The sequence below is a fragment of the Palaemon carinicauda genome, chromosome 22 (assembly GCF_036898095.1).
Source record: "Palaemon carinicauda isolate YSFRI2023 chromosome 22, ASM3689809v2, whole genome shotgun sequence".
In the NCBI taxonomy this organism is placed as follows: Eukaryota; Metazoa; Arthropoda; class Malacostraca; order Decapoda; family Palaemonidae; genus Palaemon; species Palaemon carinicauda.
Window position 1 is genome coordinate 102,143,616 of NC_090746.1, and position 24,109 is coordinate 102,167,724.

At 44.8% G+C, this 24,109-nt stretch overlaps 1 long non-coding RNA gene across 2 annotated transcripts in view; it reads right to left on the reverse strand.

The window, feature by feature from the left end:
* Nucleotides 1–24,109, reverse strand: part of LOC137616670 (uncharacterized) — a 66,893-nt gene that overhangs the window by 12,367 nt on the left and 30,417 nt on the right. For both annotated transcript variants that reach the window (XR_011039468.1, XR_011039467.1), the window contains exon 3: nt 6,119–6,216. This is a non-coding gene — a long non-coding RNA (uncharacterized lncRNA). The remainder of the gene's footprint in view (nt 1–6,118; nt 6,217–24,109) is intronic.

A 24,109-nucleotide genomic window follows, 5' to 3' on the forward strand; every position in this document is an offset into this window, starting at 1 on the left:
GAACGATTAGTGTAATATTCTATGACCTTTTTAAACATTTAAGTAAAAAAAAAAAACAGAATCATATGATACATTTGAGATCCAGCATTGACATTTGAGATCCAGCATTGACATCAACACTAACTCATGAAATATATATATAGCATCACTGATCAAAGCTCAAATATTAACAAGCTTAACACTAAAAAATACTTTACAAATTTTAATGCATATTAATTTACCTTATGAATTTCCATTTGGTGCCTAGAAAGTTTGAGACTTTCCTCTTTAGATGTCAGCATTGCATATTTTGCAATCTTCGTAAACGTTCATACCATACCTGCAAAATAAACAAATTAATAGACCAAACTAGGCTTTTGAATGTTTGAATATAGGTAACCATCAGTTCATAATTACTGAAATTATGTTTAATAAGAAACCTATCAAGAGTCAATCTACTAATTACTGTATTTATCCCTACCCCTAAAGTGTTTAGTTAGGACACTTATGTATCTACAAAATTTAATTAACTCCCTATAAATTTTTTACTTACGCCGTCCATCTCGTATCAAAACTTTGATAACCGCGCGCGTGCACACACACACACACACACCCCCCTCCCTTTGTAATCATAAGCCCTTCCAATTTTACTGGAACCAGTGCACAAATAACCCCCTTCCTACTGGTTGAAATATAAAAAGGCGAAATCATATCGGTCTGTGGTAAGTATCATTCCGATTTCTTCATATTTTAACCCAGACAACTTAAAAGAAAAAAAAAAACATCAAGGTTGTGAGGATCTTATGTCAAAGGTTTTAGCTTTCCCAATACAGTAATTGAACTGTACTAATTTCAGCTACTGTTGTAAAGGCTGCTCATGAATGGTAAAAGCAAGGGGCTGACACTGACAGATAATATATACCCTAGAGACTGACCTAAGTGCCAAAGCCTCTATCCACCCAAGCTAGGGCCAGGCAATAGCTGCTGCTGATTCCGCAGGCACACCTATAGGCTCTCCCTAAACAGCCCTATCCTTACAAGGATGGTGAGGTTACAGACAAGAAAGAGTGAGCAGGACTAACCAACGTTCAGTCATCACCAGGTAGGAAAGTTTCTAATATGCCACCACAACCTGTTAGGGTATTTAGCAAATTAAGTTTACACCTAGGCGAGCCTTTTTATTTTCATTTTTGGCCAGGAAGCCAGGTACTGGGACCCGGTAGCCATTCAGCATCCATATGCAGTATGGAGGAACATAATGGAAAGAAACTGGGAACAGGTATTATAGAATGCTAATATGCAAGTGCAGCCGGGGGCCAAAAGGATACTGCCAAGGCCGAATAAGTGCATCAATAAGCAATAAGAACAGGCTTATTTTTATGGCTAAACAGTAATTAGAGCATCACCAGCTCCAAGCACTAGCAGCATTAGGTCAGATCCTACGAGTAATGCTTTAACCTTTTTCCCAAAGAAAGGCAGAAAAGTGAAGAAAGTCATTCCTTCAGGAAAGAGACCGCTTTGCATTACCAGGACTGATTGAAAATATATTTCTTCTGACCACTCAGAAGATTACCAGGACGTTCAGGTGAACAAGGTGGACTGCTGCTTAGCTATTTGAAGGTTTAAAGGCCACTCATGAATGGCAGAGGCAAGGGACAGTGACATTGACCTAAAATGCTGTAAAATGCCCGAGACTGACCATATATATACACTATCAAACGCATCTGAAAACAGTTGCCATGTCCGGAGGCAGAGTGTCGAGTGGGACTCCCCTGGTGAGGTTTACTTCGTTTAGCCACCAGCTAAGAAAAACTAGCCATCTGCCACACTAAACCAGGAAGAAAACTTCCAACTCCCTAGAAACTGACCAGCGATCCCCCAACACCAATGATCTCTGGTCGAGGTGTGTGTGCACGACAAGTTTCCACAGCAAGGAAATATGGACGAGAAGATAGTGCCACCGCAGAGCTTGGCTTTGTCTATAACTGTAGTGCTATCCCATTGTGCTTGGTGCTGCAATTTAGACAGGAGAGACTTTGCTGCCATTGCAGTCTATCAGCATGCTCAAGTGCTTCGACCTCTGCTTGGAGATAAGATTTGACTTCACATGAAAAAATGTGAAAATCTGATCTCAATCCTGTAGCAGCTGCCTAAGGTAGTCAGAATCAGCAAATGGTATCCCTTTTGAGTAGGCCCAAGCTACAAACAAAGTGAACACCTCTAGAGCTGTACACATTTCAAAGCACTAACTCGCACAGTAGCGGGAAAAGCAAAGGTACTTGCGAAAGCACTGAAACAAGAGTACTTTTAGGTACGCGTCCTTCAGATCCACCCTAGTGCTTTGGCCTAGGAACCTAGCACTCAGATGATGGCTTTGCCTAGGTATCGTCATTCTTTATCAATTATGTTCTGAACACCTTGAAATATAAAAGTGAACCAGTATGATACAATATTGTAAATCTTTTAAACCATTAACGTCTGTCATCATAAATAAATTACAGTAATAAAAAATAATGGTAATGAAATTGTCAAAATGGAGCTTTAATTTGCAAAGACTGTCAGACAAAATCACAATTTTCCATCCCAATTTCTACGGAGTAGTTCGTAACAGTTCATTGTATTACACATACCTCCTTACTTGATCTAATGATTTATTGGTATTTGTTCAAACCTAGCTGGCTTCTCTCCCATTTAAACCCAATCTCATTGCTCCTAGGTTCTGGGATAATCTTAACTGTGGGTTAGCCCCTTGGGCTAGTATTTTGGCGTTTGCCTATAAATTATACAATATCAAATGGGTGAATAAAATCAAAACGGTGTTTGCACACTTAAAAGGGCAAATACAGTAAAGCAAGTCGTAGCTTTGGGCTCCAGCCTCTTTTCAAGCTATGAATTTACTTACATTTGCCATTATCAGACTATATAAACTACCTTAAAATTAGATTAAATAAAATAAGATATCATATTGTATCACCCAATAACTTAAGATATTAAAACGTTGGGCCCTTCATTCTGTTCGAGCAAGTTAACTTGAGACATACCAGCATGAAGCACCACCTATCGGTGTTGAACTACTGGGAGGTAGCTACTACCAGGCTCCTGTACCCTGTGCTATGACAAAATGGGCAAATAGGAATACTCTTATTAAAATCTGTAACTTCATTAATATCCGTTTCTGCCTGTGCTATAAGAGGTTCAAAATGATGTATTTGCAAGAATCTATTTGATTTTGCGAGTTCAAGTGTTCTATTTTACTGTTCTATAAATAAAGACTGCCATATCCTTAGCCTATCCTAATCAGCCTTAACCCTGTGTTTGATCTGTTTGATACCCAACCTTCAACTCCTGGCATAGTAACGCTAGATCATACTTCGTAAATTACATCTTCAGGTAAAAAATATTTTTTCCCATTAACTTGACAATATGGAAATTTAAGTCTGTTCCTACCAACTACACGCTATTAAACTCTTTAAGGGCAGAAATTTTGGTTATGGCAAGGGCTAGGGACCACTAAAGTTAGGTCATGGAATCCGAGGGAGGGCGCAAGGGATTAACACTGGCAAGTCAAGTAACAGAACTTGTACAACTGCACTTAATTCTTAAAGAAAATTTCTTTTACACTCAAATTAACTGTTGACTAACCAGCACTATTCTGATACTAACTTTAATAAATTGTCAATCCAAATCTAAATCTATTAACAAATCTGGCTAAACCTAAACCTGGCAACAAACCAAACTTACATGCATCAGTAAGGTAAGGTTTAATCAACCTGAATCTGTCTGGAGATAAAACTAAAAGTGATCTTGACACCAATCCTTCAACTAAATTCACTTAAATCTGCTGACAAATCCTATTCCACCTCATGCAAATGAAGTAATCCTATATTGTTAACAGTAATCAAAAAAACCGAATACAATGTCAATCCATTGATAAACCATATCAAACTACTTTTATTATTATTACTATCCAAGCTACAACCCTAGTTGGAAAAGCAAGATGCTATAAGCCCAGGGGCTCCAATAGGGAAAAATAGCCCAGTGAGGAAAGGAAATAAGGAAATAAATGAAGAGAACAAATTAACAATAAATAATTCTAAAATAAGTAACAATGTCAAAACAGACATGTCATATATAAACTATTAACAACATCAAAAACAAATATGTCATAAATAAGCTATAAAAAGACTCATGTCCGCCTGGTCAACAAAAAAGCATTTGCTCCAACTTTGAACTTTTGAAGTTCTACTGATTCAACCACCCGATTAGGAAGATCATTCCACAACTTGGTAACAGCTGGACTAAAACTTCTAGAGTACTGCGTAGTATTAAGCCTCCTGATGGAGAAGGCCTGGCTATTAGAATTAACTGCCTGCCTAGTATTACGAACAGGATAGAATTGTCCAGGGAGATCTGAATGTAAAGGATGGTCAGAGTTATGAAAAATCTTATGCAACATGCATAATGAACTAATTGAACGACTGTGCCAGAGATTAATATCTAGATCAGGAATAAGAAATTTAATAGACCGTAAGTTTCTGTCCAACAAATTAAGATGAGAATCAGCAGCTGAAGACCAGACAGGAGAACAATACTCAAAACAAGGTAGAATGACAGAATTAAAACTTCAGAATAGATTGATCACCGAAAATCTTGAAAGACTTTCTCAATAAGCCTATTTTTTGTGCAATTGAAGAAGACACAGACCTTATATGTTTCTCAAAAGTAAATTTACTGTCGAGAATCACACCTAAAATTTTGAAAGAGTCATACATATTTAAAGAAACATTATCAATACTGAGATCCGGATGTTGAGGAGCCACCGTCCTTGACCTACTTACAATCATACTTTGAGTTTTGTTAGGATTCAACTTCATATCCCATAATTTGCACCATGCACTAATTCTAGCCAAATCTCTATTAAGGGATTCACCAATCCTAGATCTACATTCAGGGGATGAAATTGATGCAAAGAGAGTAGCATCATCTGCATATGCAACAAGCTTGTTTTCTAGGCCAAACCACATGTCATGTGTATATAGTATGAAAAGTAATGGGCCAAGAACACTACCCTGTGGAACACCGGATATCACATTCCTATAATCACTATGGTGCCCATCAACAACTCCTCTTTGAGATCTATTACTTAAAAAATCAATAATAATGCTAAGAAACGACCCACCCACTCCCAACTGTTTCAGTTTGAAAACAAGGGCCTCATGATTAACACGGTCAAAGGCAGCACTAAAATCAAGGCCAATCATACGAACTTCCCGACCACAATCAAAGGATTTCTGTACAGCATTGGAGATTGCGAGAAGGGCATCACATGCTCCAAGGCCTTTACGAAAACCAAATTGAAAACTAGGGAGTAGATGATTACCTTCAGCAAACCTATTAAGACGTTTTGCCACAAAACGTTCAAAAACTTTAGATATGGGAGTTATGGAAATTGGGCGGTAATCAGTGGGATTTGAGCTACCACAAACACATTTACATAGAGGAGTAACATTACCAATTCTCCAACTAGTGCTAAAAGCTCCTCTTCTTGCTAACTTGCGCAAAATAACATAACTTTGGAGCTAAGAAATCTGCTGTCTTTATAAAAAACAAAGGAAAAATACCATTTGGGTCTACACCTCCATAAGCATCAAGGTCCACCAACAGAGCTTTAATCTCACGAGATCGAAAAGCTTAACTAGTTAGTTTAGCCTTTACTTTAATAAGTAAAGTAATCAGTTTCACTTTAGCCAGTTAACTGGACAATTACTTCATTCAACTGACTAAATAAACAGCCATTTATGTAGACTCCATTGACTGTACTTTGATAACTTTTTTTACTAATTTTCCTTGAGAAAACCATGTCAAAGTTTTTTAAAGCTGCATATGCTATTTATACAAGTCTATTGTGTTACTCAAGTCAACACTATCATTCATTTGAACGATTAGTGTAATATTCTATGACCTTTTTAAACTAAGTAAAAAAAAAAAACTTCGTGACAGTCGTATGATACATTTGAGATTTAGCATTGACATTAACATTTTAACTCATGAAATATATATAAAGCATCACTGATCAATCAAAGCTCAAGTATTAAACTTAACACAAGAAATACTTCAATTTTAATGCATATTAATTTACCTTATGAATTTCCATTTTGTGCCTAGAAAGTTTGAGACTTTCTTCTTTAGATGTCAGCATTGTGTAGTTTGCAATCTTTGTAAAAGTTCATGCCATACCTGCAAAATAAACAAATTAATAGACCAAAATAGGCTCTTCTAAATGTTTGAATATAGGTAACCATCAGTTCACAATTAGAATGAAATTATGTTTAATAAGCAAACCTATCGAGTCAATCTACTAATAGCTGTATTTATCCCTACCTCTTGTGTTTAGTTGGGAAACTTGTGTATCTGCATTTAATTAACTTCCTATAATTTTTTTTTTACTTACGCCGTCCATCTTATATCAAAACTTTGATAACCACAAACAAACACACAAACCTCCCTTTGTAATCTCAAGCCTTTCCATTTTTACTGCAACCAGTGCACAAATAACACCCCGCCCCTACTGGTTGAAACATAAAATGTAAATCAAATCGGGTCTGTGGTAAAAATCGTTCCGATTTCTGAATATTTTAACCCATTAAAAAAAAAAAAACCCACACACATCTCTGTTGTGAAGATCATATGTCCTAGGTTTTAGCTTTCCCAATACAGTAATTGAACTGTACTAATTTCAGCTACCGTTGTAAAGGCTGCTCATGAATGGTAAAAGCAAGGGGCTGACACTGACAGATAATATATACCCTAGAGACTGACCTAAGTGTCAAAGCCTCTATCCACCCAAGCTAGGGCCAGGCAATAGCTGCTGCTGATTCCGCAGGCACACCTATAGGCTCTCCCAAAACAGCCCTATCCTTACAAGGATGGTGAGGTTACAGACAAGAAAGAGTGAGCAGGACTAACCAATGTTCAGTCATCACCAGGTAGGAAAGTTTCTAATATGCCACCACAACCTATTAGGGTATTTATCAAATTAAGTTTACACCTAGGTGAGCCTTTTTATTTTTATTTTTGGCCAGGAAGCCAGGTACTGGGACCCGGTAGTCATTCAGCATCCATATGCACCATAAACCACAGTTGCAGTATGGAGGAACAATGGAAAGAAACTGGGAACGGGTATTATAGAATGCTAATATGCAAGTGCAGCTGGGGGCCAAAAGGATACTGCCAAGGCCGAATGAGTGCATCAATAAGCAATAAGAACAGGTTTATTTTCATGGCTAAACAGTAATTAGAGCATCACCAGCTCCAAGCACTAGCAGCATTAGGTCAGATCCAACGAGTAATGCTTTAACCTTTTTCCTCAAGAAAGGCAGAAAAGTGAAGAAAGTCATTCCTTCAGGAAAGAGACTGCTTTGCATTACCAGGACTGATTGAAAATATATTTCTTCTGACCACTCAGAAGATTACCAGGACGTTCAAGTGAACAAGGTGGACTGCTGATTAGCTATTTGAAGGTTTAAAGGCCACTCATGAATGGCAGCGGCAAGGGACAGTGACATTGCCCTAACATGCTGTAAAATGTCCTGAGACTGACCATATATATACACGATCAAACGCATCTGAAAACAGTTGCCATGTCCGGAGGCAGAGTCGAGTGGAACTCCCCTGGTGAGGTTTACTTCGTTTAGCCACCAGCTAAGAAAAACTAGCCATCTGCCACACTAAACTAAGAAAAAAACTTCCAACTCCCTAGAAAATGACCAGCGATCCCCCTAACACCAATGATCTCTGGTGGAGGTGTGTGTGCACGACAAGTTTCCACAGCAAGGAAATATGGACGAGAAGATAATGCCACCGCAGAGCTTGGCTTTGTCTATAACTGTAGTGCTATCCCATTGTGCTTGGTGCTGCAATTTATACAGGAGAGACTTTGCTGCCATTGCAGTCTATCAGCATGCTCAAGTTCTTTGACCTCTGCTTGGAGATAAGATTTGACTTCACATGAAAAAATGTGAAAATCTGATCTCAATCCTGTAGCAGCTGCCTAAGGTAGTCAGAATCAGCAAATGGTATTCCTTTTGAGTAGGCCCAAGCTACAAACAAAGTGAACACCTCTGGAGCTGTACACATTCCAAAGCACTAACTCGCACCGTAGCCAGAAAAGCAAAGGTACTTATGAAAGCACTGAAGCAAGAGTACTTTTAGGTACGCGTCCTTCAGATCCACCCTAGTGATTTGGCCTAGGAAACCAGCTCTCAGATGTGGCTTTGCCTAAGTATCGTCATTCTTTATCAATTATGTTCTGAACACCTTGAAATATAAAGTGAACCAGTATAATACAATATTGTAAATCTTTTAAACCATTAATGCCTGTCATCATAAATAAATTACCGTAATAAAAATTAATGGTAATGAAATTGTCAAAATGGAGCTTTAATTTTCAAAGACTGTCAGACAAAATGACTATTTTCCATCCCAATTTCTATGGAGTAGTTCGTAACAGTTCATTGTATTACACACACCTTACTTGAGCTAATGATTTATTGGTTTTTGTTCAAACATAGCTGGCTTCTCTCCCATTGAAACCCGATATCATTGCTCCTAGGTTCTGGGATAATCTAAACTGTGGGTTAGCCCAGTGGGCTAGTATTTTGGCGTTTGCCTATAAATTATACAATATCAAGTGGGTGAATAAAATCAAAACGGTGTATGCACACTTAAAAGGGCAAATACACTTAAAGCAAGTCGTAGCTTGGGGCTCCAGCCTCTTTTCAAGCTATGAATTTACTTCCATTTGCCATTATCAGACAATATAAACTACCTTAAAATTAGATTAAATAAAATAAGATATCATATTGTATTACCTGTACCAACCGTGTTTCACACAATTGTACATAATTCATTTTGTATATATTATGGTTGTATCTTCCCTCGCACTAAAACGAACATGAAAATTCAAGTCTGGTTTTTCCTCTGTGATTTTGTCTGTCTTGTGAACTTGTCATGTCCTGTTGCCTTGAGGTTTTGTATATAAGGAGAGTGTTCCACAACAATATAACTCAGTCGTTTCCAATCTGCCTTTGATTTCACAACTCCTCTCTCGGCCCGTCACATTGGTGACCCCGGAAGTCGACTCGCTTCCACCGCCTTCCACCCCCACCCCCTCGCCCCTCCATCGTTGGTACTATGACGGACTCTACGGCAGTTGGCGCTACGGCCGCTCCATTCAAACTTTCATCGTTTGCCAGCGGAGAGGCGTTTGCTTGGTTTCAGCGCGCAGAAGTCCAGTTTCGTATCAGGGGCGTGACTCGCTCAACCACCAAAGCGGATTATGTTCTCGCGGCGATACCCGAGGACACCTTCCCAGAAATATCCGACTGGCTTTGTGAACAAGGAGACACCCCAATAGCGTATGACGACCTCAAATCATACCTTCTGCAACAGTACTCGCCGTCGCCAGCCGCCCGTATAGCAAAGCTTTTTCAGCTCTCGCAACAACCGTTGGGGGACCAAAGGGCTTCGCTTGCCCTCAGGGAAATGACCAGTATCGCTCGCCTTCAACCTGCCGCAGACGGCTCTCCTCGTGAGGTGAACCTACTCCGTGCCCTTTGGATACGCCGTTTACCTGAACCTGTGCGCGCTGCCATACCCGATGTCGATAGTTTACCCATAAAGGACTTGATGACCAAAGCCGACGCCCTTATGGACAGCCACTTCAAGACCTCCATCAATGCCTCCACCCCTGACGACGAGGATGCCTATTCAACGTCAACCGAAGCTGACATGAATGCCGTAGGACATACACGCCTACCCCATGACGTGCCGAAGCGGCGACAAAGCCGCCCACCACCCACCAATCGCTCGCGCCCCAACGAACGACTTCTACAGCCACTTACTACCTCCCATCCACCGCAGTTTTGCTACTACCACTTCAGATTTGGGGCAACCGCGAAGAAATGTGCCAAAGATTGTCAGTGGCCAAAAAACGTGTAAGTCGGCCATCGCTTGTGGCGGTGGCCTCCCATGTTTCTAATCTTTTCTTTTTACAGGATGCAGGAACGGGCGTGCGATTTTTGGTAGACACGGGTGCTTGTCGTTCTCTTTTGCCAAGGAAACTCTTCAAGGCACAACGTAGTCTGTCTACATCTGCCGACGTCCGCTTGGTAGCTGCCAACGGATCTGCGATACCCACCTACAGTTACGAGAGCCTCACATTATCGTTCGGTAACGGTAAATTCATTTGGAAGTTTCTCGTTGCTGACGTCACAATGCCAATCCTCGGTGCGGATTTCCTCTCTCATTTCCACCTTCTGGTCGATGTCGCCCACCGACGATTGGTCAACGCGGACTCTTACTTGTCGACACCTCTTCAACCCGGCCCCTCTAACCTCGCTCTCCACATCAGCGCACCCACGGATGCCTACGCCCACCTCCTCACGTCGTATCCGGAAGTTTTCCGTCCAGAACTTCGCCAAACACCCACGGTTCCTGCTAAGCACGGTATTTATCACCATATCAAGACGACGGGACCTCCAGTCTTCGCAAAATTCAGACGTCTGGCACCGGAACGATTGGCAGCCGCCAAACAGACGTTCGCCGAAATGGAGAAAATGGGCCTTTGCCAAAAGGCCTCCAGCCCATGGTCGTCACCCTTACACATCGTTCTGAAGAAAGACTGCTCCCTCCGTCCGTGCGGGGATTACAGGCGCCTGAACATGCAAACAGAACCGGATCACTACCCCCTCCCAAACATTGCCGATGTAACCTCCTACCTGCACAAAGCAAAGGTTTTCTCTACGCTCGACCTCCTGAAGGGGTATTATCAGGTGCCTATGAACCCAGAAGACATCCCCAAGACCGCCATCACCACTCCGTTTGGCACATACACCTTCAATTACTCCTGTTTTGGCCTTCGTAATGCTGGGGCAACGTTTCAACGTCTCATGGATGGCATCTTAGGGGACCTCCCTTTCTGTGTATGTTATGTGGACGACATACTTGTGTTCTCCTCAAAAGAGGAACACCTCCGTCACCTACGCATCGTGCTCGACCGCCTGCAACAAAACGGCCTTGTAGTCCGGTACGACAAGTGTACCTTTGGCGCCAAGGAAGTGTCGTTCTTAGGGCACCGTATCACTCCTGAAGGAGTCCATCCCCTCCCTGAGAAGGTAGCAGCCGTTCAGAATTTCCCCACGCCCTCAACCGTCAAAGCTCTGCAGGAATTCTTGGGCATGATCAACTATTATCACCGCTTTCTGCCAGCCATTGCCGCCACTCTTGCTCCCCTCTACGCCTCCCTCAAGGGCAAGCCAAAGGACTTGAAGTGGGGTCCCCTTCAAGAAGCGGCCTTCTGCAATGCAAAGAAGGCCCTATCAACTGCTGCGGCTCTCACTTTTCCTATCCCACACGCCCCTCTCCTCCTCTCCACCGATGCCAGCGACGTCGCTATTGGTGCAGTACTCGAGCAGGTGGTCAAAGGCTCGCCCCGCCCATTGGCCTTCTTCAGCAGAAAACTGTCCAAGGCAGAATCGGGTTATTCTACCTTCGATCGAGAATTGCTGGCGGTGCACCTGGCTGTCCGTCACTTTCGCCATTTCTTAGAAGGTACGCCCTTCGTCATTCGCACAGACCACATGCCTTTGGTGCACGCCTTCACTCGACAGTCTGACGCCTGGTCCGCCCGTCAACGCCGACATCTCTCCGCCGTGGCTGAATACAATTGCACCCTCCAATACGTCCCTGGGAAAATGAATCCCGTTGCCGATGCCCTGTCAAGAAACACGTTGGCTGCCGTTCAACTGGGATTGGATTACAACGCCCTGGCTGAAGCCCAACGACAGGATCCAGAGTATCAAGCTTGTAGGACATCCTGCACGTCCCTCCGTTGGGAGGATTTTCCCCTCGAAAACTCCAACACCACCCTCCTCTGTGACGTCAGTACTGGTAGACCGCGACCTTGGATTCCTGCTCCCATGCGCCGACAGGTGTTTGATTTCATCCACGGCCTTTCACATCCCTCGTGCCGTTCTACTGCACAGCTGCTGAAGGCAAAGTTCATTTGGCACGGCATTTCTAAGGATGCTAAGGATTGGGTCCGTGCCTGTACTTCTTGCCAAACTTCCAAAGTACATCGACACACGGATTCAGGAGTGGGCACCTTTCCTCAACCTCAGCGTCGTTTCGCACACATTCACGTCAACGTTGTAGGCCCCATACCCACATCACAAGGACATCGTTACCTGTTTACCGTCATCGACCGCTCCACTCGTTGGCCTGAAGCCATTCCCATGGAAACTGCAACGTCCGCCTCATGTACATCTGCCTTACTCTCTGGATGGATTTCAAGATTCGGTATCCCTGAGCAGGGGAACCACTTTCACCTCTCAATTATGGACGTCATTAGCGAATCTCCTGGGCATCACCCTACATCACACAACGGCCTACAACCCCGCTGCCAATGGAATGGTTGAACGCTTTCATCGCACCCTCAAAGCAGCTTTGATGTCCCGCTGCAAGGATTGCAACTGGTTTACTCAGCTTCCCTGGGTCCTCCTTGGACTAAGGACCACTCCTAAAGACGCCCTCGACGTCTCGGCAGCCGAAATGGTGTATGGCGACCCGTTGGTCGTCCCTGCCGAGTTTTTTCCTTCTACAACCTCCTCCGACGATCTCCAGCGCATACGTCACGTCGTGGGAAAATTTACTCCGTGCCGCCAGACTTACAAGCCCCCAGCGAAGCATCACATACCAACGGACTTGCACTCTGCAACGCACGTCTTCCTGCGCAACGACACCAGCAAGCCACCGTTAACGCCCCCTTACACGGGACCTTACCTTGTGATCCGACGCAGTCCGAAAGCATTCCTCCTAAACATTCGGGGCAAAGAAGACTGGGTCTCCATTGATCGTCTAAAACCTGCTTATCTTCTGCCAGATGACCCGCCTACAGTTCGCCTCTCTAGATCAGGGCGCCCTATTTAACATGTACAGTATGTCATTTTTAGGGGGGGAGCCATGTACCAACCGTGTTTCACACAATTGTACATAATTCCTTTTGTATATATTATGGTTGTATCTTCGCTCTTCCCTCGCACTAAAACGAACATGAAAATTCAAGTCTGGTTTTTCCTCTGTGATTTTGTCTGTCTTGTGAACTTGTCATGTCCTGTTGCCTTGAGGTTTTGTATATAAGGAGTGTGTTCCACAACAATATAACTCAGTCGTTTCCAATCTGCCTTTGATTTCACAACTCCTCTCTTGGCCCGTCACATACCCAATAACTAAAGATATTAAAACGTTGGGCCCTTCATTCTGTTCGAGCAAGTTAACTTGAGACATACCAGCATGAAGCACCACCTATCGGTGTTGAACTACTGGGAGGTAGCTACTAGCAGGCTCCTGTAGCCTGTGCTATGACAAAATGGGCAAATAGGAATATTCTTATTAAAATCTGTAACTTCATTAATATTAGTTTCTGACTGTAATATACAGGGTTCAAAATGATGTATTTGCAAGGATCTATTTGATTTTGCGAGTTAAAGTGTTCTATTTTACTGTTCTATAATTAAAGACTGCCATATCCTTAGCCTATCCTAATCAGCCTTAACCCTGTGTTTGATCTTTTTGATACCCAACCTTCAACTCCTGGCATAGTAACGCTAGATCATACTTCGTAAATAACATCTTCAGGTAAAAAATATTTTTTCCCATTAACTTGACAATATGGAAATTTAAGTCTGTTCCTACCGACTACACGCTATTAAACTCTTTAAGGGCAGAAATTTTGGTTATGGCAAGGGCTAGGGACCACTAAAGTTAGGTCATGGAATCCGAGGGAGGGCGCAAAGGATTAACACTGGCAAGTCAAGTAACAGAATTTGTACAACTGCACTTAATTCTTAAAAATTTCTTTTACACTCAAATTAACTGTTGACTAACCAGCCCTATTCTGATACTAACTTGAATAAATTGTCAATCCAAATCTAAATTTATTAACAAATCTGGCTAAACCTAAACCTCAACCTGGCAACAAACCAAACTTACATGCATCAGTAAAGTAAGGTTTAATCAAACTGAATCTGTCTGCAGATATAGCTAAGTCATCTTTTGACACCAATCCTTTAACTAAATTCACTTAAATCTGCTGACAAATCCTATTCCACCTCATGCAAATAAAGTAATCCTATTTTGTTAACAGTAATCAAATAAACCGAATACAATGTCAATCCATTGATAAACCATATCAAACTACTTTTATTCTCCTTTGAAAAGTTTATAGATTTTACTTTAATAAGTAAACTAATCAGTTTCACTTTAGCCAGTTAACTGGACAATTACTTCATTCAACTGACTAAATAAATAGCTATTTATGTAGACTCCACTGACTATACTTTGAGTAACTTTTTTTTTTACTAATTTTCCTTAGAGAAAACCATGTCAGTTTTTAAAATAAATTCGGAGATAATTTGTATTTTTCCTAATCATACAAACCTTAACTATTTACATAGGGTTTACTTTCGGCATAGCTGAAATGAAGAGCCATTAGATTTTAACGAGGGTTAAACTACCCCCGCGCTAGTTAGCACGGGGGTAGGGGAGGGGTAGCTATCGTTGCAAGTAGCGAGTGCTGAATCAAGTTCTTTCAGTAAAAGGAGAATTATACGATTCTTCCCTTCCTGTTGCAAAATTTAAAATTTTCTTTTCTTCAATGCTCCTGTACTGGTGACCAGGAGCTGCAACACTCTTGCACGATACATTTGAAAAATGGTCAGCCAGGGCATTGCTAACTTCATTTCCTTCAGTCACAACCTGACCATTCACTTTCAACACTGGTGGTGGGTTCGGGGTAAATTTGCCAGCAATTTTTTTAATTTTCCTCCATACAGAAGATGGTGGTGTTCTACTGTTAATGGAGGAAACCAAAGCCACCCAAGATTGGCGTCTAGCTTCTTTCATGGCACGACGGAACTGTGCTCTACATTTTTTGTATATTAAATTTTCATCAGTACAGCATCTACGCAATCTAGTCAGGGATTTTCTAGTGGCTCTGTGCAAGGCTGTTAATTCTGAGGACCACCACGGGACTGGTCGTCTTTTGAATAGTCCTGTGGTTTTGGGAATCTAATTGATTCCTGCTGTATGAAGAGTTCCATTCAGTAGGTCTATGGCATCATCAATACTTTCAAACTGTTCTGCTCTCCCTTCGATTTCACTTAGCTCACAAAATTTAACCCAGTCTGCCTTGTCTAGATTCCAACGTGGCGATCTTTGCAAAGGCGGACCCATGTTGGTGTTTATAATGATTGGTGCATGGTCACTAGTATGCCAATAATCTAATGTCCTCCAATCAAAATCAAGAAGGCAGTTAGAACTTGCAATTGAAAGGTCAATGCATGACAAAGTACCTGTCTGAACATGGAAGTGTGTGGGCTCTCCTGTATTAAGGAGCCCCACATCCTCATTCTCCACAATTGATGCGATAATATTGCCCCTTGTGTTGGCCAAAACATCACCCCATAAAGGATGTCTACCCTTCATATCTCCCAGTAAGAGAAAAGGTTGAGGAGTTGTTGAATGACTTCTGCTGAATCATCATATAAAATATCATTTAGAGGTAAGTACAGAGAGCATATTGTATATTTTCTCCCTATATCAATTTGTACTACAACTGCCAGCAGGGTTGTACGTATAGACATAGGTATTTGGGGAACATCTCGACGAATGTACACGAGACTTCCGCCATGGCTCCCTGCTTGTTGATTATATGGTGTTCTATAGCTAATATACTCTCGAGGACTAGATGTGTTAGAATCTAGCATACTTTCCTGTAGACATACAATTATGGGGGAATGCTCATGAATTAGGAGCTTAAGTTCTTCATATTTCGCCCTCAAACCCTGACAGTTCCATTGCAAAATGGAGGAGAAAACTATGGATTATTTCTGGAAGACATCTTGGATGAGGTCTTCCCATTAGCAGTTTTTAATCTAACATTATTACCTGTAGGTTTCTTCTGAGGTGGTCTTGTTATGTTGGGTTTTACATGTGTGTTTTTCTTTGTATCCTTTTTATCTATTTGTTGAGGTGGATGGTGGACCTCAACTTGAATTTCTGATTTATTCAGTTTATCTTCTGGTTCATTAGAAACATCAACAGACAAAACATCAAATTTATTTGATGTCATAACCTTAAAGTTTCTAATGGAGGGTGGAGAGAGAGATGGAGGTCTCTCTCTTTTACGATTAATAGATGGTGCGATTAGAGGTTTTTGCACCTTTCCCACAACAGGTGCATCAGGTAAGTTAGTCTTAAGTGGAACCTCCATCAGATCAGGCAAGGACATGGCCTGATAGAGGTTTGTATTATTTTTTGTAATGGCGGCTGAAGGCTGTACAGCAATGGGCAATGACCTTGTGTTAATACACCATGGTAAAGCCTCAGGAGGTAATATGGTTACCTCGTTATTTGACATTTTGTCAGATAGTATACTTTTTTTTGAGCTATTGGCAGCGCTAGGTTGGTTTGATTTTAATGCCTTAGCATATGTATTTGATTTATTTAATAGTCTTTTGGCATGGGTCACACTTACATGTTCTAAGTTTGATTTGTTGAGAGCAGCTTCCTCCAACTTATATAGCTCGCAGCTCTTGTCTGTGGATTTGTGATTCAAGCTGCAATTTAAACACCTGGCTCCAAGTGCACTCTCTCCATGGTAAGATTTGGAGCAAATACCACACATCATCTCATTTTTGCAAACTTTGGACAGGTGCCCAAATTTAAAACAAAGCATTGCAATGGCTTCTGCTTGAAGGGTCTTACTTTAATCCTTTCATTCTCGATAATAATATGAAAAGGTACATCAGCATCCTGGAACGTAAGGAATAATATGAAAAGGTACATCAGCATCCTGGAACGTAAGGATTATCATTGATGTACCTAGGACTTCATGAACTTTCCATACATTTAATTGACACATGGCCAGTATCTCCTCTGTAAAATCATATAGATCTGTTAAAAACTACGCCCCTTCCGTAGCTAAAATTTAGGTGGGGTTTGACATCTAACCTAATGTCATCATTACTTATTTTCATATTGGACAATATTACCGACTGTGTACTGGATTTGGCATGGATAAGGAAACTATTTTTTCCAAAAAGAGATATATCGCCTAGTGCAATAGTTCCTACTTTTTTCTGAATCAATTTGCATATTTCAAAATAATTCAGCTATAAGCCACATCGGTGGTTTTGGATTTCTCTGGGAAGGCATAACTAAGTCTGCGCCTTTTTCCAACCAAATGGCAGGCCTGTACACATCCAAATCTTTTGGTACCTTATCGCAGAGAGCAGCCGCGACATTCAAGTTATTAATTTTAATATTATTCAAGTTACTTATTGCACTAAATGCTTCGTCATAACTACTATAAGATATCCATGAATCCCAAGTTTCAGCTTCAAGTCGAATCCTTATTTCTTTTATGCATCCATAGCATTCAAATGCTTTACATAAATCATCATAATTTGTCTCTATTGAAATTTGTGTAACATGAAGGATTCGAAGTTTCCTCGTGTTACCCAAATTACTCTATTTTGAATTATCAGTAGAATGGTCCTTTCCCGTTCCGAGGTCATCAACAGAGCTTTCCCTTATCACATTAGCAGAGGTCGTCAACAGTGCCGGAGGAGTGTCAGCGTATCCAGGGGATGGGGGTTCGTTCCTTAAAGAATCCATTAGACGAGAGAGAAAATTAGTTTGATGTACCTGCTCGAGAATGTTAGGCCATCACACGTCGGAAAGGAAATTTGCACTCTCCACTATCAGCACAACAAGAGTATACTTCCCAGATGGTCCACTCCATACCCTACCCGAAGGATAGCATCAAAACAGATATAGAGGCACAGGTGTAAGCTGAACCCGCCTGTTAGGACCGAGACCAAGAAATTATGGAATCATCCTACCCATATCTATAATGACGGGCTTCCGGCCAAAGCCTAGAGTCCTACCCCAAGCATTGGATCCCCCTGGATTCCGAAGACCCAACACTTGAGAATAGTTCCGCCAAAAAGGTCCAAACCATCTTTGGGATGGCTGAAATCATCCAATACTCTCACATATAGCTTTGAATGCAAACACCTCCCAACCGTGATACCTCCTCCCACTCATCAAAGCAGGCAGCAATAAAGGATGTATGAACATCCCCGCCGGGGCTACAACGGATGTAGAAACATCCAAGCCATAGGAGAAAAAAATAATAAATATATATGTACATATATACACATATATAATGAGGGAAATTTTTCTCATAGAGTTTGGAAAGCAAGACTAAAGAAAGTTTATGAAATTAGGATAAGGTCGAAGTAATATTGAGAAAAAGAAAAAGGTGAAAGAAATTTAGATTCGAACTGGGGGAGCAATTTCCCCAAGTTCGAGAGCCCTCTTGCCCGTCACCAAGTTTCAGCACGGGAGTGAAATGCCGTGCTGAAGCTCAATGACTTCATAAAGGCATTCTCTCATTAAGAGGGCATAGTAGGAGAAGGTCTGGGTCATCTGTTACAGAACGGAGACTTGAAATCCTGAAGGAGTCGAACCGAAGGTCCGGGACTCCAAGATTTTGATTCTAGTAACCAACTCAGGGACGAACCTGAACGTTACCTCCACCTATCCTCTTGAATGGGCGACGTCGTACAAGAGACCATGATGTTCGCTGACACGCTTGGCCGAGGCCAGAGCGAGCAGGAGTACCGTCTTCCAAAACAGGTGACTATCAGAAGCCTGGCGTAATGGTTCGCAAGGAGATCTCTTAAAAGAGCGCTAAGAGTCCGAACCATGTTCCATGGAGGTGTTCTCACTTCAGACGGGGGGCAGGTAAGTTCGTAGTTTCGTATGAGCGAAGAAAGATCCAGCGAGGAGGAAATGTGTTCCTTTCAGCCTGAAGGCCAGGCTTAAGGCTGAGCGATAGGCTTCCACCGCCGAGAGTGAAAGGCGCATTTCCTCCTGCCGATATACAATAACTCCACTATTGCTGGAATAGTGGCATCAAGGGGAGAGGTACCTCTCCCACGACACCAACCACAGAAGACTCTTCACCTCGCCTGGTAGACCCCTGCGGATGACTTTCGCAGGCGTCGAGACATCCGCTCCGCAACTTGTTTCGGAACGCCTCTCCCTGTGAGGAGATGCTGGATGGTCTCCAGGCGTGAAGTCGAAGCGATGCTACGGCTTGTGGTAAATGTTGCAGTGTGGTTGTTTAAGTAGCTCGTATCGTGGGGGAAGCTCTCTCAGGAGTTCCGTCAGGAGATGCAGAAGTTCCGGGAACCACTGCATGATGCTGCTGTGGAGCTATCAGTCATCGACAGGTTGACCGATAGTCTGGTCTTGTTGAGCCCCCTTCTCAACAGACAGAACGGTGGGAAGACGTAGACGTCTATGTTGTCCCACCATTGTAGGAAGGCATCTAGCCAGAGTGCCTTGGGGTCTGGGACTGGGGAGTAGTACAGCGGCAGCTTGAAATTCAAGGCTGTCGCAAACAGGTCCACAAGGTCAGGACTTGTTCTTGTTGGCTACCAGGGGGGGCCGAAGACCACTCTGTACTCTCTATCTGTGAGGCCCTGCTCAGACTGTCGGAGAGCAAATTCCTTTGCCTGGAATGAAGCGAGCCGATAGGGTATTGAGTGGACTTCGGTTCATCTCAGTATCTCTACTGCAAGATGAGAAAGCTGTTATGAAAAGGTACCTCCCTGCTTGTTGAAAAAAGCCACTACCGTGGAGTTATCGTTCATGGAGTGACTCGCCAGGGTCTGTTGGAAGTGTTGAAGGGCCAGAATACGGCCTTCATTCCTAGCAGATTGATGTGGAAGTACCCTTCTGGCTCTGACAATAGGAATGATTCAGAACGTGGGCCCCCCTCCTCCTCCTTTTGACGAGTCCAAGAACAGCATCAAATGCGGGGGGGAGGGGGAGAAGATCCATTCCCTTGCAAAGGTTTCCGTAGGTCAACTACCACTGCAGGTCCATTTGTTCCGCGGGTCCCAGAGGGACCAGAGTGTCCGGGGAATCGTTGTCTTTATTTCACCGAGACTTGGGCCGCCAATGCAGGGATCTCATCCTGAAGCGGTCGTTTGGAACTAGCCTGGACAAGGAGGAAAGGTGACCTAGGAGGCGTAACCAAGATTGGGCTGGAAGCTCTCCTCGTCTGAGGAAAGGTTCTGCGACTCTCCTCAGCCTTGCTATCCTGACATCTGATGGGAAGGCTTGGAGATTGGAGTCTAATATCGTGCCTAGATATCCCAGTTGTTGAGATGGAAGCAGAGAAGACTTCGAGAATTACCATGATCCCTAGATCTTGGCAAAGTCCCAGAAGCTTGTCTCTGTGTCGAAGAAGGGTCGATTCCGAGACTGCCTGGGTTAGCCAGTCATCCAGAAAGCAAAGGAGACGGATGCCACTCCTGTGCGGCCATGAAGATATCAGGGTGAACATTCTGGTGAACACCTGCGGTGTTGTGGAGAGATCGAAACACAGCACCTTGAACTGGTAAATCTATGGATTGGGATCTGGAAGTACCCGTCCTTCAGATCCAGTGTGCACATGAAGTCTTGTGGTCTCACTACAAGCCTGATCGACTGCTGTTCCACGCTGAACGAAGTTTGTTCGACAAACTTGTTCAGGGCTGAGAGGTCGATGACAGGTCTCCAGCCTTCAGACGCTTTCTTACAAGAAAAAGTCGACTGAAGAAGACGGGGGGGGGGGGGGGGGGGGGGGGGGGGGGAAGCCGTTGATGACCTTATGGAGAGCATCCTTCTAGAGCATGGTCTCGACTACTGCTCGAAGGGCTAGCCCCTTTGCCGATCCCATGGCATAGGAGCTCAGCGACACTGGATTCGCTGTCAGTGGAGGTAGAGATGTAAAGAACAGGACGAGATATCCTTGGCTGATCACGGAGATCGTGCAGGAATTGGCCCCGAGGTGCTGCCACCTGAACGCGCAACCTTAGGCATCCCCCACTGGGGACCATGCAGGGGGGTTGCCAATCCTAGCGTTTGCGGCCTCGGCCGCTCCCTCTAGGATTATTGCCTCTCCAGGAGGACTTCCCGCCCTTCTTGTCTCTGACAGGAGGGGGCTGCTGTTTAGACACCTTGTCTTAGCTGCCGGGGCCGGTTCCGATGTCCTAGGCTGACGAGGCTGCTGTTGTTGAGGCACTGGAGGCTTGTAGGGACCGGATGTAAGCGCCTTTGGAGGAGTGAATCGTGATTCAACTTTCTCCACCTCTCAGCTGTCCGTTCCCCGTCCTTGGGCTCAAAACAAGGTCTTTCCAAGGATGGAAGTGTTTGAGCTTGCCGACATCCATGGTTGGGACTTCCGAGAGGAATCTCTCGGTCACTGCATCTCAATGCTTCGACATCGAGTTTGTCCACAAGTTCGAAACTTGGTGAGCCGGGAAACGATGGTGCTCGTGCCCGAGAGGAGGAATGTTTCCATGACCTTCCTGGAGCTCTCCTTGGACAAGTTCTCGGATCGCAACAGGAAGCCCAGAGATCCAAGCCAGACGACCAGCCACGAAGTGGCCTGCATGGCACACACTGCGGCTTTCTCCTGGCTTAACATCTCCGAAGTCGAGAATGTCACCTGCCGGGCGGAGAATTTCTCGAGAGAAAAATTCCCTGGTAAGCCCCTTCCACGGAATGGTGGAGAGGAAGGGCTAAACCAGGTTCCCCCATGATCTCGAAGTAACACCTCTGCTGACGGCTGACAAACGCAGTGTCAGACTCCTGCTGAAGGGAAGGGGATCGGACGATCCTGCGGAGTAGAGATGATGGGGCCTGCCTGAAAAGGAGGAGAAGAATGTTGCCCAGACCTCTCTGAAGCTTCTTCCTGCTCCTGCACGTGCGCTGCTTTGTGTCTACAGGTGAGAGATCTTGCCGACAATGATCTGGAAGTACGCACCCAGAAGACTCGCCAGGTTGCCCGCGTTGCGAAACCCGACAGGAATCGTGGACGAAATCGCGCTGGCGCAATGGAAAACAGTTGGTTCGCGCGCGGGCGAACATGGGTGCGCATGCGCGCGGTCGTAAGGGCAAGCACAGGCGGCCGGGACTGGCGCTCGCGCGATGGAAAACCTTAGTTCGAGCGCGGGCGAACATGGGTGCGCATGTGCGCGCGGTCGTACGTAAGGGCACGCGCATGCGGCCGGGACTGTCGCTCGAGCGATGGAAAACCGTTGGTTCGCGCGTGGGCGAACAGGAGTGCGCATGCGGTCGTAAGGGCGAGCGCAGGTGGCCGTGAGACCGAAGGCTCGTAAGCGAGCGATGGCACGTCTTGGCAAGCAATGGCTCGTAGGCGGGCGAAGGCGCGTTGGCAAGCGGTTGCGCGTAGCGAAGAATCGCGCAGGCCCTTAGGAGATCGCTGGCACGCAAGGAGAGCCCAGGGGTGCCTGTGAGCGCCCGTGCGCTAGCTTAGGTGTCTCCTGGGCGGCGCGGTGTGAAGTGGAAGCGTGCTGGTGCGTTGGCGCGCTGGAACTGGAACAACGCGTGGGCGCGCTTGGCGCGAAACTCCAGAAGAACCTGTGAGCGCCTGTGCGCTAGCGTAGTTACTTCTTGAACTGCGCGCGACGAGGCAGGAACCCGGCGATCGTAGGCGCGTAGTTGCGTGGCCAGAAGATATGCGCTGCCAAAAGATATCAGCGAGGGAGCAGAACCAGAGAGGTCATCGGCGAGGAGGCGAAGGAATAAACTCCTTGCCTGCGCCCAGATCCGAAGATCGTGGGCGCGTGGGCGAACGTCGGCGCGTATTGCGCACATCAGGAAAGGGGGCGCAGATGTGCGCTGGCGAGCAGGTGAACGTGGAGTTCAGTGAAGAAATAATCTCCCTGCTTGCGCCCAGATCCGGAGATCGTGGGCACGAGGGCGAACGTTGGCGCGCATTGTGCACATTAGAAAAGGGCGATCAGATGTGCGCCAACGAGCAGGCGATCGTGGGCGTTCAGGAGACCATAGGTGCACAAGGCGCATAGCCGCACAGAAGGTCCCAGAAGCGTTGGCGATCAGGAGATCTACGGCGAGACTCAGCTACAGGAGATCGCTGGAGTGTTGATTCAGCAGAAGACTGGTCCACAGTAGTAGAGTATTTGCAAACTACTGCACGCGAGCGCGCAGGAGAACGAGGTTGCACAGGTAAAAACCTGGCACTAAGGGACTTACTCACATTGTGAGATAAGCCCTTAGCCCCGAAGGGACCGGTGCCAGTCTGAAAACGGGGAGTCACTGCGCATCTGAGTCCAAGAACAGAGATGGGAGACAGGGAGGTCTGGCAGGTGTCGGAGATCGTGAACGATCTACCGAAAGGTCTAGCTAAGCAGCTGTAACTGTCTGTTCTCGTCGAGGAGGATCCTCTGCAGCTGAAGATGAAGACTACCACGAACAGGAGCACCATCATCAGTCCTCCGAAGAGGAGTCTGTTAGTGAATTCCCCCGAGGGGGAGAGAGACTCGAAGGAGAGACCGTTGGACTCAGCTGCCCCCTCGAAGGATGTTCGGAGGGGGGAACTGAGCCTTCAGCAACTTCAGCAACAACAGCAGGGGAGGACTCCGAAGAGGAGTCTCTAAGAGTGTCCTTCTCGCGAACGAGAGAGGAGAACACTTCGTAGAAGAGACCAGAAGAACTGATGAAGGCGCCCCTTAGGGCCGTTGGATCAGCAAGCTGACCATAAAGAGAAACCCTCCGAAGGGGAGCTCCTGCAGCTGCCCAGCCCCTTGAGCGTAGCTGCAAGTGCGACCGCTCAGCACCAAGAGTATAATCGCACGAATTCCATGGTCCGGCCTTGCAACCGCTCAGCCCCTAGAGCATGGTTACAAAAGCGGTCGCTCAGCACCAAGAGCATCGCTCAGCACCAAGAGCCGCCCGAGGACCAGGAAAAAACCAACCAGGTAATTATTAAGGTAAGAGAAGTTGCCCCCCTGAAGGAGAAAAAACTCATACCTGGGAAGGGAACCTCCCTCGGAAGGGAAGTTACCCACCCATGGAGGCGAACCTCCTGCGCGTTCTAAATGAACTAAGGAGCTGACAGTTGTCACGGGAGAACTTCTAGGAGAATGGGACACGCCCATGACGAAGTCGTAGAGGAGGCGGCAAC